This window comes from Procambarus clarkii, chromosome 38 (genome assembly GCF_040958095.1).
Source record: "Procambarus clarkii isolate CNS0578487 chromosome 38, FALCON_Pclarkii_2.0, whole genome shotgun sequence".
NCBI classification, from domain to species: Eukaryota; Metazoa; Arthropoda; class Malacostraca; order Decapoda; family Cambaridae; genus Procambarus; species Procambarus clarkii.
This window is the reverse complement of record NC_091187.1, coordinates 41443792-41460026: the sequence shown is the minus strand read 5'-3', so window position 1 is coordinate 41460026 and position 16235 is coordinate 41443792. Positions and strand designations below refer to the sequence as shown.

At 44.7% G+C, this 16235-nt stretch overlaps 2 non-coding genes across 2 annotated transcripts; both read right to left on the bottom strand.

The window, feature by feature from the left end:
- Window positions 1–260: 260 nt before the first annotated feature.
- LOC138372440 (5S ribosomal RNA) lies at window positions 261–379 on the bottom strand. Its single transcript, XR_011230874.1, has one exon. It is a non-coding gene; the product is annotated as a 5S ribosomal RNA (ribosomal RNA).
- A 15297-nt stretch (window positions 380–15676) lies between these two features.
- LOC138372439 (5S ribosomal RNA) lies at window positions 15677–15795 on the bottom strand. Its single transcript, XR_011230873.1, has one exon. It is a non-coding gene; the product is annotated as a 5S ribosomal RNA (ribosomal RNA).
- Between the last annotated feature and the right edge of the window lie 440 nt (window positions 15796–16235).

Sequence of the window (16235 nt, the reverse complement as noted above, 5' to 3'; positions counted from 1 at the left end):
ATATATATATATATATATATATATATATATATATATATATATATATATATATATATACAACATGTTTTGTTTTGGTTGTTTGTTTTTGTATAAAGCCTCACACACTATATTAAGCGAGATTGTTTTAAACATGACATACATATTAATTCATTTTACCAGGCCTTATTCCACACAACTCCGTGAATTTCCCGTGGAGCCAGCCAGCCAGCCATTCAAACAAAAACAAACGAAACAAAACAAAACAAAACAAAAAACATTATTGCCAACAGCATTTGGTGTTCCCAGGCGGTCACCCATCCAAGTACTAACCAAACCCAACGTTGCTTAACTTCGCTGATCGGACGAGAAGCGGTGTTCTCAACGTGGTATGGCCGTTGGCATGAGACTGCCTACACATTGTGGCTAATAACCAACTCTTTTTAGTCATCACGGCAGGATACGGACCTTCTTGTGGTGTCTTAATGGTAATTGTATCCTAACATATTTTTGTCTCCTTGGCATGGATATTTAACATCGTTTATTCAGTCTTGGGTTTATGTTCTTTCGCCATTTACAGACATTTTACATCTACCTACTTCCTCAGCCTACCCTGCCAATTTCTAATGAATTTGTGGATTTTCTTTTGTAATACATACATGTGTGTGCTCATCTGCTCTTCAGTTTTTATGATATTTGTCTCATCTGTCCTGCTTTATGATACTTTTACAAAGAACATGAACAAATGCTTCTATTTTAGAGAAGATATGGGATCCAGGTTTCGGAGCCGTAAAACCAACCGTCGTGATTGGTGGACGAGTTGCCAGGTTGCAGCTTCTGTACCGTGCCGGCACATAAATAGGTTCGGCTCAAGCGGCGGCAGCATCATTCCCCCGTGACTGTCTGAGCGTCTCTCATCACCTTGGTTATCTCATCATCATCATGGTAGAAGCAAAGCCTACCAAGAAGGCTGCGGCTGCTGCTGCTGTGGTGGCCACCACCAGGAAACCTCGCGTCCAGGTTGCTCACCCGAAAACTAGTCAAATGGTTCTAGCCGCGGTCGCAGCACTCAAAGACCGTAAGGGCTCGTCTCTACAAGCAATCAAGAAGTACGTTGTTGCCAACAACAAAGTCGAGGCTGCCAAGATCGCCATTTACATCCGAAGATTTCTCAAGAAAGCAGTGGCTGACGGCATTCTTGTTCAGACCAAGGGAAGTGGAGCTAGTGGATCATTCAAGCTGGCCGTAGCAGAGAAGAGGGCCGTTCTAACTCCCAAGAAAGCCACCACAACCAAGAAACCATCTACAGCAGCAAAGAAGGCCGTGGTAACTCCCAAGAAAGCCGCCACAAGCAACAAACCACCTACAGCCTTGAAAAAGAAGCAGCAGCAACAGCTTGTTGTTGGGAACAAAAAGCCCAAAATAAAGAGAGCTTCAAAATCTCCCAAACCACCCAAGGCAAAGAAAGCTGTCAAGAAAACAACAAAGGCAAAATAAACGACGACATGCAAGCAGCATGAATACACATGACAATAAACATCCAGGCCTCCCCCCTCAGTGGAGGGGCCTCATATGATTCCAAAAAGAGTTTAGTTTTGTAGACAAATAAATCATTACTTTTGGGGTAGATTTACTCTGTATATTATATATATATATATATATATATATATATATATATATATATATATATATATATATATATATATATATATATATATATATATATATATATATATATATATATATATATATATATATATATATATATATATATATATATATATATATATATATATATATATATATATATATATACACACATACATGGGTGAGGTGATATGGTACCAAAGTTTTGGGTGAGGTGATTGACATTTACACAAGATAAAACACGAACCAATGGGAATAAAAACATAAGAATGGAAGTAACTGCAGAAGGCCTATTGGCCCATAACACAAGCACTTCCTCTTGATGCTTCTATATTGGTTCGGAGTCTTGAAGCTATAATATATATATATATATATATATATATATATATATATATATATATATATATATATATATATATATATATATATATATATATATATGTCGTACCTAGTAGCCAGAACGTCCTTCTCAGCCTATTATGCAAGGCCCAATTTGCCTAATAAGCCAAGTTTTCATGAATTAATTGTTTTTCGGCAACCTAACCTACCTAACCTAACCTAACCTAACTTTTTAGGCTACCTAACCTAACCTAATCTATAAAGATAGGTTAGGTTAGGTTAGGTAGGGTTGGTTAGGTTCGGTCATATATCTACGTTAATTTTAACTACAATAAAAAAAATTGACCTCATACATAATGAAATGGGTAGCTTTATCATTTCATAAGAAAAAAATTAGAGAAAATATATTAATTCAGGAAAACTTGGCTTATTAGGCAAATCGGGCCTTGCATAGTTGGCCGAAAAGTGCGTTCTGGCTACTAGGTACGACATATATATATATATATATATATGTCGTACCTAGTAGCCAAAACGCACTTCTCAGCCTATTATGCAAGGCCCGATTTGCCTAATAAGCCAAGTTTTCCTGAATTAATTGTTTTTCGACTACCTAACCTACCTAACGTAACCTAACCTAACTTTTTCGGCTACCTAACCTAACCTAACCAATAGAGATAGGTTAGGTGAGGTTAGGTAGGGTTGGTTAGGTTCGGTCATATATCTATGTTAATTTTAACTTTAATAAAAAAAAATTGACTTCATACATAATGAAATGGGTTGCTTTATCATTTCATAAGAAAAAAATTAGAGAAAATTTATAATTCAGGAAAACTTGGCTTATTAGGCAAATCGGGCCTTGCATAGTAGGCTGAGAAGTGGCTTCTGGCTACTAGGTACGACATATATATATATATATATATATATATATATATATATGTCGTACCTAATAGCCAGAACGCACTTCTCAGCCTACTATTCAAGGCCCGATTTGCCTAATAAGCCAAGTTTTCATGAATTAATGTTTTTTCGTCTACCTAACCTACCTAACCTAACCTAACCTAGCTTTTTTTGGCTACCTAACCTAACCTTACCTATAAATATAGGTTAGGTTAGGTTAGGTAGGGTTGGTTAGGTTCGGTCATATATCTACGTTAATTTTAACTCCAATAAAAAAAAATTGACCTCATACATAGAGAAAAGGGTTGCTTTATCATTTCATAATACAAAAATTATAGTAAATATATTAATTCAGGAAAACTTGGCTTATTAGGCAAATCGGGCCATGAATAGTAGGCTGAGAAGTGAGTTCTGGCTACTAGGTACGACATATATATATATATATATATATATATATATATATATATATATATATGCACACAAAACTAAATAGTCTTGTTAGACAAATTGCCCCTATTAGAGGCAAGTTGACTAACAAGCCGAATGACTGCAATTGTTTTGAATTTGAGTTAAATCTAACATAGAAATGTAATCAAACCTAACCTAACCTATGCTAACCCAAGCTAAGCTAACCTAACCTAACCTAAGCTAAGCTAACCTAACCTAACCCAGCAATTCATGATCTTAATATAATACTGTTAATTGGATAAACCAATTTGGAAAGAAATGTTCGAAAATAACAAAATTAACTGTGCTTGTTAGGAAAATTGGGCCTTGCATACTTGTCCCAATAGTGTGGTTCTCGCTTTTAGGTACGACATAAACGTATACCTAAGTTGAGAGAGAAAAAGATTCGCACTCAAACATGCATATCGATTGCCAGTCCTGAATTCTGGGTAGATATTCGTGTCCTCCCTTTTCATTTACCATCATTTGGATACTATCAAAACAGCTCTGAGAAGGATAAAATGAATAAAACGGGTAGCTCACTCATGTAAAAAGGAAGAGTTGGGAAAGATCTCTCTCTCTCTCTCTCCCTCACCCCCCCCCCCCCACCACCAATGATCCTGCTCTGCTAGTATATAACGGAACAAACCTTCCCCCCCCCCCACCCCTCCCTCCCCAATCAGAGTCCCTTTAAGCATGCGAGGATAAAAAATAGATTTCATAAGACCCAATGTGCTAGCTGATATCAAAACAATTTATGTTATCGTCTATTAAGCCCTTCAGTAAAAAAGTATAGGGACCTAATTAGGTCCCGTTTTGAGGTGGTGGTGGGTGGAATCGATGGATTAGCCAAGCTCTTATCCGCCGAATCCGTAGAGGGTACGACCCTGGCGCTTCAGAGCGTACACCACGTCCATGGCAGTGACGGTCTTCCTCTTGGCGTGTTCCGTGTAGGTTACAGCATCACGGATGACGTTCTCGAGGAACACCTTCAGGACGCCACGGGTCTCTTCGTAGATGAGACCCGAAATACGCTTCACGCCGCCACGACGAGCTAAGCGACGAATAGCGGGCTTGGTGATGCCCTGGATGTTGTCACGTAGCACCTTACGATGACGCTTGGCGCCACCCTTTCCGAGTCCCTTGCCTCCCTTGCCGCGTCCAGTCATGGTGTTGAAGTTGTGTGAATAATAAAATTTCGGCACGATTTCCCCAGACTATATCCCGTCAAGCGGACGTACTTGTAGCATGGCAACTCCTAACTCCTGCCTGTCCTTACTTTATGCTTGTACTCGAGCAGAAACACGGCTTTCTCACAACGCTTTCAAAACTGCAGTTGCCTACTCGTCTGTTTCACGTCTCTGTGAAATGACTTTTGCACAAATCCAAAAAATAGAGCAAAATCAGCGATAATAGTGTTTGAGGTGAGCTGCCTGTTGGCTGCAGCCAGAGGAAGGAGGGGAGGGGCAACGGGGTGACGTAGGCGAGTCGAGCAGCCAATGGCGCTCGAGCAAGCGCCTCGAGACGGCGTATATAAGCAAAAATTTTTCGGCGCCGGCCATCAACGACGGGAGGCCATCTTCAGTGACGTGTAGTCTTTGAGAGAGATCCATCGGCCTCCAGGAAGCTCATTATGCGTCACAAACGCTTCAAGATCAGGGGTACGCCCCTCAACGAACATCCATTCTCCAAGACATCTCTCCTGAAGCTCTTTAAAGACGTTGCAGGAGTAACACCCAACGACATCAAGCAGGAAGGCACGGACATCCTTTTCTTCTTTTATAGTGAGGAGGAAGTCGACAAACTTCTGTCTTACAGCGCTAACTTCTCCAACCAACACCTTCGTCTCAACTTCCCACGCCAGTACCTGGCTGAACACTCTGTCGTTATTCACGATCTCAGTCAATGGATCGTGGAACAAGATGACGCTGATGATAGTGCGTTCATGCACGACTTCAAGGCATCAAACCCGGACCTACGGCTTCACCAAGCTCAATTCTTCAATTCAAGTCGCTCCCTGAAGCTGACCTTCGAGACGGTAGCTTCGGCTACTATGGCTACCAGAAATGGAGTTTACAGCTTTGGAATTCACATTCCGCCTTTCCGTGTGAAGATGGAACGTTTTCACATCGTCAACCAGTGCCTCCGATGCTACGAGTACACCCACTCCACCAGCAAATGTACCCAGCGGATTCAGAAGTGTAGCCTCTGCTCAGCTGACCACCATTACTCCATCTGCAAGTCTGAAACACTATGCTGCTTGCTGTGCAAAGGCGATCATCCAGCAATCTCCATACATTGTCCTCACAGACAAAACGCTATTAAAAACATGGAGAAATCCACATCTTCAACCGGAGCCAGTACCTCTGAAGCAACAAGCCAATCAGCGACCACCTCTACTTCAGGTTTCAACGCCCAAGCCGCCATCTTCCCGGAGCTCCCGGGAGGACGTCCCACTGCTACTACCAGCCAATGGGGAGCCAGCTCCCAAACGCCAACCAGCGATTCGTCGAGCCAGCCATCGCCACCGGCCCAACCAAAGACAAAGCTAATTGGGCAGAGCACAGTAAAAGCTCTGATATCAACAGCCAGAATTACTGCTGGCAATAACCCCCGAGAATTCGTGAGGCTTCTGAAAATTCTGTACAAGGCGAACGGTCTCCCTACCTTCATTGTTCCTGAGGAAGTTTTCAACGCTCCGCGTTCATCTCCAACAACTGACCCTGTAGAGGAGGATGCTGACTCTACATCCGACGACGACGATTCCGCCACTGCAATGCAGCCCTCAGATCCTGTTCGGGTACCTACAGCTCACAAGACTCTGCCTCATGTGACCCCCACTTCTGCATCAGTTCCCGTTACCAACCATGACATCACTGTGAACGCAGCCACGCTTTCTGACATACTGTCAGCTCCTGCTCCACACGCTTCTCCAGCTGCTGCTGTCCCTTCACCCGTCTCAGTGGCGAATTTCGCTGCTATCGACCCTTGGTGTGACCCTATAGAGGGTACCGACTATGCAGCACCTTCTGCTGCAGTACCTACCGCTGTTACACACCCTCCGAGAACTCTACCTTCAAGACATCAACCCTCAAGAACCCAACCTTCAAGAAATCTACCCCAGCGTGTCAACACCCCTGCTCCTCACTCATCTGATGAATCGGATGAGGACGTATCTGTCGGTACACCATCACCCCCAAGGAAAGATCACCTTCAAGCATCAACACGAACCGTGACCACCAAGACCGACAAGCCCAAAAAAAAGAACAACGATCAAAGTTTGGTGAAATCAACAAGAAAGAAGACTCCTAACGAACTGACTTAACATCATCTGACATCAAACCTCCACTGCCAGCTGCTTGCGTTCCCGGCCTCTGTGTGTATTGCAAATGACACCCCACTCAATTCTACTTTCATCTGATCAAGCTCAAATCCACGGTGGTTGGGCCACCGATCTTTCATCTCCCCTCTTCACCTCATCTCCAGATCCTTGCTCAAGATTTCTGCAACCTCGCCCCGTTCTTCCATCCCCTGCTTGCCAGCTCTATGGACTTTTTAATCCGTAATCCGGCCATCAACGCCAGTACCTGGCTGAACACTCTGTCGTTATTCACGATCTCAGTCAATGGATCGTGGAACAAGATGACGCTGATGATAGTGCGTTCATGCACGACTTCAAGGCATCAAACCCGGACCTACGGCTTCACCAAGCTCAATTCTTCAATTCAAGTCGCTCCCTGAAGCTGACCTTCGAGACGGTAGCTGCGGCTACTATGGCTACCAGAAATGGAGTTTACAGCTTTGGAATTCACATTCCGCCTTTCCGTGTGAAGATGGAACGTTTTCACATCGTCAACCAGTGCCTCCGATGCTACGAGTACACCCACTCCACCAGCAAATGTACCCAGCGGATTCAGAAGTGTAGCCTCTGCTCAGCTGACCACCATTACTCCATCTGCAAGTCTGAAACACTATGCTGCTTGCTGTGCAAAGGCGATCATCCAGCAATCTCCATACATTGTCCTCACAGACAAAACGCTATTAAAAACATGGAGAAATCCACATCTTCAACCGGAGCCAGTACCTCTGAAGCAACAAGCCAATCAGCGACCACCTCTACTTCAGGTTTCAACGCCCAAGCCGCCATCTTCCCGGAGCTCCCGGGAGGACGTCCCACTGCTACTACCAGCCAATGGGGAGCCAGCTCCCAAACGCCAACCAGCGATTCGTCGAGCCAGCCATCGCCACCGGCCCAACCAAAGACAAAGCTAATTGGGCAGAGCACAGTAAAAGCTCTGATATCAACAGCCAGAATTACTGCTGGCAATAACCCCCGAGAATTTGTGAGGCTTCTGAAAATTCTGTATAAGGCGAACGGTCTCCCTACCTTCATTGTTCCTGAGGAAGTTTTCAACGCTCCGCGTTCATCTCCAACAACTGACCCTGTAGAGGAGGATGCTGACTCTACATCCGACGACGACGATTCCGCCACTGCAATGCAGCCCTCAGACCCTGTTCGGGTACCTACAGCTCACAAGACTCTGCCTCATGTGACCCCCACTTCTGCATCAGTTCCCGTTACCAACCATGACATCACTGTGAACGCAGCCACGCTTTCTGACATACTGTCAGCTCCTGCTCCACACGCTTCTCCAGCTGCTGCTGTCCCTTCACCCGTCTCAGTGGCGAATTTCGCTGCTATCGACCCTTGGTGTGACCCTATAGAGGGTACCGACTATGCAGCACCTTCTGCTGCAGTACCTACCGCTGTTACACACCCTCCGAGAACTCTACCTTCAAGACATCAACCCTCAAGAACCCAACCTTCAAGAAATCTACCCCAGCGTGTCAACACCCCTGCTCCTCACTCATCTGATGAATCGGATGAGGACGTATCTGTCGGTACACCATCACCCCCAAGGAAAGATCACCTTCAAGCATCAACACGAACCGTGACCACCAAGACCGACAAGCCCAAAAAAAAGAACAAAGATCAAAGTTTGGTGAAATCAACAAGAAAGAAGACTCCTAACGAACTGACTTAACATCATCTGACATCAAACCTCCACTGCCAGCTGCTTGCGTTCCCGGCCTCTGTGTGTATTGCAAATGACACCCCACTCAATTCTACTTTCATCTGATCAAGCTTAAATCCACGGTGGTTGGGCCACCGATCTTTCATCTCCCCTCTTCACCTCATCTCCAGATCCTTGCTCAAGATTTCTGCAACCTCGCCCCGTTCTTCCATCCCCTGCTTGCCAGCTCTATGGACTTTTTAATCCGTAATCCGGCCATCACAAACCACAGTTGTTCACCATGGCTCGCACCAAGCAGACTGCTCGCAAGTCCACGGGAGGCAAGGCTCCTCGTAAGCAGCTGGCCACCAAGGCAGCACGCAAGTCTGCTCCTGCCACAGGGGGCGTGAAGAAGCCTCACCGTTACAGGCCCGGAACGGTCGCCCTGCGTGAGATCCGTCGTTACCAGAAGAGCACAGAGTTGCTCATCAGGAAACTTCCCTTCCAGCGTCTGGTGCGCGAGATTGCCCAGGACTTCAAGACCGATCTTCGCTTCCAGTCGTCTGCCGTCATGGCTTTACAGGAGGCATCCGAGGCTTACCTGGTCGGTCTCTTCGAGGACACTAACCTCTGTGCCATCCACGCCAAGCGTGTCACCATCATGCCAAAGGACATTCAGCTTGCTCGCCGTATCCGTGGAGAGCGTGCATAAGCTAAAACGACCACCCTAGTATACACCAAACTCGGCCCTTCTCAGGGCCAAAATATCCTTCTAAGGAGATTTCAGACATTCCTAGCATCAGTCATATGAATTAACCTTCATCTATACATATAATAAATAAATAAATACAATAATTTAGGTGTCATACATACACTGTACACGTGATATCAATAAATCAAGTCATTTGTAGTACAACCTGTCCTCTTACAAACAAAACGCCGTCGCTTTTCATTCTTATGCACTGCCAAGGATCCTCCCCCCCCCCCCCCCCCCCCCAAAAAAAAAAAAAAAAAAAAATTGTCATACTGTACTAGAAATAAAAGCAGCTTGTATAAGTGACATACTGTCCTGTCCTGTTTTATTCTGTTTTTGGTCCTCTGGCTTAATCTGTTAAGTTAGGAGATGACATTTTAAATTAACCGTTTTCTTGACATTTTCAAACCTTAAGAGGGTGGCCTGCATAGTAATCCTAATGTGGAACATAACAATGAATCTCTAATCTCTAGAAAAAAGATACCGAGTGTTTATATGTGTGTTGAGAGAGAGAGAGAGAGAGAGAGAGAGAGAGAGAGAGAGAGAGAGAGAGAGAGAGAGAGAGAGAGAGAGAGAGAGAGAGAGAGAGAGAGAGAGAGAGAGACATGCAGAGACAGAGACAGAGACAGAGACAGACAGACAGACAGACAGACAGAGACTGAGAGAGAGAAACACACACAGACAGTTTCATAAATATTCTCATTTTATAGCTATTTGCTTTCAGTGACAGAGGTTTTTGTTATAATAGTATTGGTGTCTAACACTCACAATCTCTTTAGAAATTAAAGTGTGGCTCCAATGGAGCCGAGTTTGTTGGTTTGAGGCCAAGCCACCACCACAGGGCAGTAAGTAAGCCGTTTACTTGGAGGAGGTGTACTTGGTGACGGCCTTAGTGCCCTCAGAGACGGCGTGCTTGGCCAGTTCTCCGGGCAACAGGAGCCTTACAGCCGTCTGGATCTCCCGACTGGTAATGGTGGAACGCTTGTTGTAGTGGGCCAGGCGAGAAGCCTCGGCGGCGATGCGCTCGAAGATGTCGTTCACGAACGAGTTCATGATCGACATGGCTTTGGAAGAGATACCAGTGTCGGGGTGGACCTGCTTCAGCACTTTGTAGATGTAGATGCTGTAGCTCTCCTTCCTCCTGCGCTTCTTTTTCTTATCGCCCTTGGCAATGGCCTTCTGGGCCTTTCCGGCCTTCTTGGCAGCCTTTCCAGATGCCTTGGGTGGCATGATGATGCTCGTGCTGGCTGGCGTTGCGATACAATAATGAACTTTTGCGCGAGTCGAGCTTTCCTTTTATATCCCGCTCGCGACTCAGCTCAGAGCGGGTCGCGTGGCGGAGCGCGCTGATTGGTCAGTGGCGGACTCCCTTGATCCTGAGCGGGGTATATAACACGAAGCTCGATCTGCGGGCCGGCGACCCCGATAAGATTAAGACACAAACTTTCGACCGAAAACCTAGATCAGGCTCTCTGCACCCAGCACTGCCGGGTGGGTAAATATTAGGCAGCAACGTAGAGCCATGATTTACCGCATAAAGGTCCGGTTTCGTGACGAAACCACTTACACCGGACCCCAATTACTAAGGAAAATCGTTGACATCACGAATGCAGCCCCGTTGGACATCCGTGACGATGCTGACGGCGCTGTACTTCTTTATTCAAGCGAGCAAGCTCTGGAGCAACTGTTTGCACCAGAACACCAGGACGCCCTACGAAACGCCAACCTGATCATCACTCCTAACCGTCGCTACTTGGCTGAACGAACCATCTTCGTCAGCCACACAAGTGTCTACATCGCCACCCAAGACCCTGGTACCATACTTGATAGTATCAACACCAGAAACCCGGCTCTGACTGCTGCTACAGTCAAGGTCATCAAGAACAACGACAACCCTAGGCCTACTCTCAAGGTCACCTTCACAACAGCTGCTGCAGCGACCCAAGCTGTGGAAAATGGATTTAGATGTCTGGATATTTCCATCACACCTGACACTGTAAAGAAGGAACGGTACTACAACATTCGCCAGTGCTTTAAGTGCTACAAGTACGATCATGATACCAAGAACTGCCAACAAGCAGAGGTTAAATGCAGCATTTGTACCCAGGATCATCACTTCAAAACCTGCCGGTCAACCACCAAACTGTGCCTCAATTGTGGAGGAGCTCACATCGCCGTCTCCATGGACTGCCAAGTACGACTAGACGAAATAAATAAAACAGCAACTGCCAACCCAACAACCAATCAGCCGGCGAGCTTCAATATCCAAGCTACATCGTTTCCAGTGCTTCCCAACGCTTCTGCTCCTGCTACACAGACGTCCACACCAGGCCAGACCACCCCCCAATGGGGACCCAGGACACAGGCGACTGCAGCTCAGCCAACCAACTTGACTGTCAACCAATCAGCGGCCTCGACCAACACCACTCTCATCCCATGCCTGATCAGTGTAGCTGAGAGAGAGGCGGGAACAGACAACGCAAAATACGTGAGAGTACTGAACATGCTGCTCGCCCAGAACAACCTGCCTACAATGTTGATACCAGCAGACCTATTTCAACATCACAACGCTGCTTCAACCCAAACAGACGAAATTCCAACACCAACAGTAACCGCAGTCATACCGCAACCACCACCACCGGAGTCGAACCCAGCACAAGTCACCCAGGCAACAGCATCCACCCAGACTACCACCACAGCAGACAAGTCAACCTCATCACCTGCCCCCACCAGCCCGAGACGGAAGAAAATGAGAGCAAAAAGGAGACCAAGAAGTCAGCAAGTGGAATCAGAATCAGATTCAGAACCAGAGTCCCTAGAAGCCTTGGCTGAGACCTTCACATATGAGGCCCCAGACTTCGACCTAAACCCAAGCAAATCAAGCAAGAAAGTGCCCTGCTTTGGACTTTACCTCAATCACGGTGGCAATTTCAACGGCAATCGAAGCACAAGAATGGTCATTGCCTTAGAATGCAACAGGATCATGAACCAGCTCAGGAAAACCATTCCTTACCCTGTGTTTGTCCACCACGAGACCGTGGAACGCTATGTAGACCTCTGCGCTCTGGAGAGTGCATACATCGACCCTAAATTCGACGTCAAGAGGGGACAAGTGACCTTCCTGGAAGAAGATGAAGACCCGACAGGAATACCAATACCACCGCTAACATTCGGGAAGTACATGCGAATACCTCCTGGCCAAGACACCACCAAGCAACAGTGAACTTACCTCTCACCATCTCAATAAGGAAGACGCCTCCTCCAAGCCAGACAGACCACCTCAAGTGAACCAGGACGACATCACCCTGCCCCACCACTAGCCTCCTGCCGCCCAAGAAGAACTTAAGCTACAGGCTTTGACTGAAAAAACATCTCCAATCCAAGGTGGACGGGCCACCGAACTTTCAAGCCTCCTCTCTCCACATCCAAATCCTCTTCCAAGAATTTCATCGCCCCATCCTTCTTCCTCCCACATCCTTTCCAAGCTCTTTGGACATCAAAGCGAAAGCGAAGCCGGCATAAAACACCACAAACCCACAACAGCAGCAGCAATGTCAGGACGCGGCAAGGGAGGCAAAGTGAAGGGCAAGTCAAAGTCTCGCTCCAGCAGGGCCGGACTTCAGTTCCCCGTGGGCAGAATTCACCGTCTGCTGCGTAAAGGCAACTACGCCGAACGCGTCGGTGCTGGCGCTCCTGTCTACCTGGCAGCCGTCATGGAATACCTCGCTGCCGAAGTTCTGGAGCTCGCCGGTAACGCCGCACGTGACAACAAGAAGACCCGTATCATCCCACGTCACTTGCAGTTGGCCATCCGCAACGACGAAGAACTCAACAAACTTCTGTCTGGCGTAACCATTGCACAGGGAGGTGTTCTTCCAAACATTCAGGCAGTTCTTTTGCCAAAGAAGACAGAGAAGAAGTAAGCACTTCTGCCACCCACCACGACAAATACCATAACCAGGCTCCATCCGGAGCCACACACACTTTAATAGAGAGATTCAAGTAGACAATCAACTTTCAAACATTAATAATAACATTTATATTGATTTCATTTGGAATGTGTACATAACAAACAAAACAAAATTATAGGGGATATTCAGCATCACTTGGAATATTAACCAATCATATAAATCCAATATATATTTTATATTTTACTTTAAGCGAGGAATTCATATTCTATCAATTTTTAATCATACAAATGAACAAAAGCAATTCTTCACTAGACGTAATGAATGAATAAATGATCAAGGTTTTAATGTGTTTCATGAATAAATATATATATATATATATATATATATATATATATATATATATATATATATATATATATATATATATATATATATATATATATATATATATATATATAATATAATATATTATAATATATTATAATACTTGTGAACCAGAATATGTTTGAGCAGCAGCGATCGTGCCATTGGCCGAAGTGCAACAATTCAAATAATTTAAAGGGCCTGCTCGGGTATATAAGAGAGGCTGGGAGACTGGGGCCGGTGGTGGGTGATGGGAGGTGATGGTGTGGTGTGGTGTTGTTAAGAGTTGATTTACGGCCAGCCAGCCAGCTGCAGCCAAGGCAGGGCAGGGCAGGGCAAGGCAAGGCAAGGCAAGGCAAGGCAAGGCAAGGCAATAACAGGACAGGACAGGCAAGGCAAGGCAAGGCAAGGCAAGGCAAGCAGGCGGGCGGGCGGGCGGGCGGGCGGGCGGGCGGGCAGCCAGCCAGCCAGGCAGGCAGGCAGGCAGGCAGGCAGGCAGGCAGGCAGGCAGGCAGGCAGGCAGGCAGGCAGGCAGGCAGGCAGCCAGCCAGTCAGCCAGCCAGCCAGCCAGCCAGCCAGCCAGCCAGGCAGGCAGGCAGCCAGCCACTCCCACTTTGTATTTATATGCATTCAATTTATATTCAAACATTATATATGTTAAGGGCCTAGTTTTAGTGTTTATTTTAAAAATGACAAACATCGAGTCGTTTTACCAGTCCTTTAGCGTTAACGGTGATGCATTTTAAAACTGAACAGAAATCACCTTTTCTGGATATATCAAATATCGAATCCGCTTAATGTGCCTACAATTCAATCATTCAAAAAATACATAATTTACATCATGCCTTTTCATAGAACAGACAATAAGATTTGAGACAATAAGAACTTTAGTTTTATAACTAAAGTTGCACAATTATACCAACTCTATGGTGGCTGGGTGGTAAGGTGTGTGGCTGGTGTTTTGGAAGTCGCGAGTTCAAACGACCCAATGGGAGTACTTTTTTTTTTTTTATGCCATACAATCTTCCTAGTACTATTATGTAGGTGTGTGTGTGTGTGTGTTTTTATTCATTCTTTGGTTTTATAGATGACATACATATTGACTCCTTTTACCGGTCCTTAATTAGGCTCTGGGGAAGCAATGGTGGTGGTGGTGGTGCATTTAAAACTAAACCAAAAATCACCAGTTCTGGACGCGTCAAATATCATATCCGCTTAATGTGTCTACAACCTAATTACTTAAAACTACACTATTTAATTCATTCATATCATGTGCATATTGGTCATTATGCTCATACAACCGACATAACAATTTATTTTCATTATTAGAATCATACATTTCATCAAGTAATACAGATACAAAGAGATTTTCTTTCTGAGAAGACCGTTAGTATTGGCTGGCTGGCAGGCAGGCAGGCAGGCATTTGAGGGTTATTATTTCGCCTGTTGATTGGGGGGAGGGTTGATGTGTTAGGGGGTTTTCGGTTAGGTGTGGTGGTGGTGATTGGTGGTGATTGGTGGTGGTGGTGATTGGTGGTGATTGGTGGTGAGTAGTGGTGGTGGTGGTGGTGGTGGTGGTGGTGGTAGTAGGTGGGAGGGGGGGGGGGGAAGGGGAATGATGGTCTGTGGATTCCTTCTCCGTACCCCTTACATATAAGCAAAAACATGCCTTCCTGTGGGTATAGAAACATTAACACAAATTATATCAGTAACTGATATTGTAGCCTTTTAAACAGAAAAGATTTGTACATACAAATACTTTTAAATTATCATTTATTTGTGGAAATGACATTTACGTCATTAAATTGATACCTCAGCATCAAGTGTCCTGCAGTGGTCCAGTGGTAAAGTGTATATAAGTGATGCGTATTCTTGGAGTTGCGAGTTCAAACCCGGATTAAGCTATATATATATATATATATATATATATATATATATATATATATATATATATATATATAAACAATCGAAAAAACGAAAACAAGCGAAAACAATCTCGCTTAATATAGTGTGTGAGGCTTTATACAAAAACAAACAACCAAAACAAAACATGTTGTATATATATATATATATATATATATATATATATATATATATATATATATATATATATATTTATATATACAACATGTTTTGTTTTGGTTGTTTGTTTTTGTATAAAGCCTCACACACTATATTAAGCGAGATTGTTTTAAACATGACATACATATTAATTCATTTTACCAGGCCTTATTCCACACAACTCCGTGAATTTCCCGTGGAGCCAGCCAGCCAGCCATTCAAACAAAAACAAACGAAACAAAACAAAACAAAACAAAAAACATTATTGCCAACAGCATTTGGTGTTCCCAGGCGGTCACCCATCCAAGTACTAACCAAACCCAACGTTGCTTAACTTCGCTGATCGGACGAGAAGCGGTGTTCTCAACGTGGTATGGCCGTTGGCATGAGACTGCCTACACATTGTGGCTAATAACCAACTCTTTTTAGTCATCACGGCAGGATACGGACCTTCTTGTGGTGTCTTAATGGTAATTGTATCCTAACATATTTTGTCTCCTTGGCATGGATATTTAACATCGTTTATTCAGTCTTGGGTTTATGTTCTTTCGCCATTTACAGACATTTTACATCTACCTACTTCCTCAGCCTACCCTGCCAATTTCTAATGAATTTGTGGATTTTCTTTTGTAATACATACATGTGTGTGCTCATCTGCTCTTCAGTTTTTATGATATTTGTCTCATCTGTCCTGCTTTATGATACTTTTACAAAGAACATGAACAAATGCTTCTATTTTAGAGAAGATATGGGATCCAGGTTTCGGAGCCGTAAAACCAACCGTCGTGATTGGTGGACGAGTTGCCAGGTTGCAGCTTCTGTACC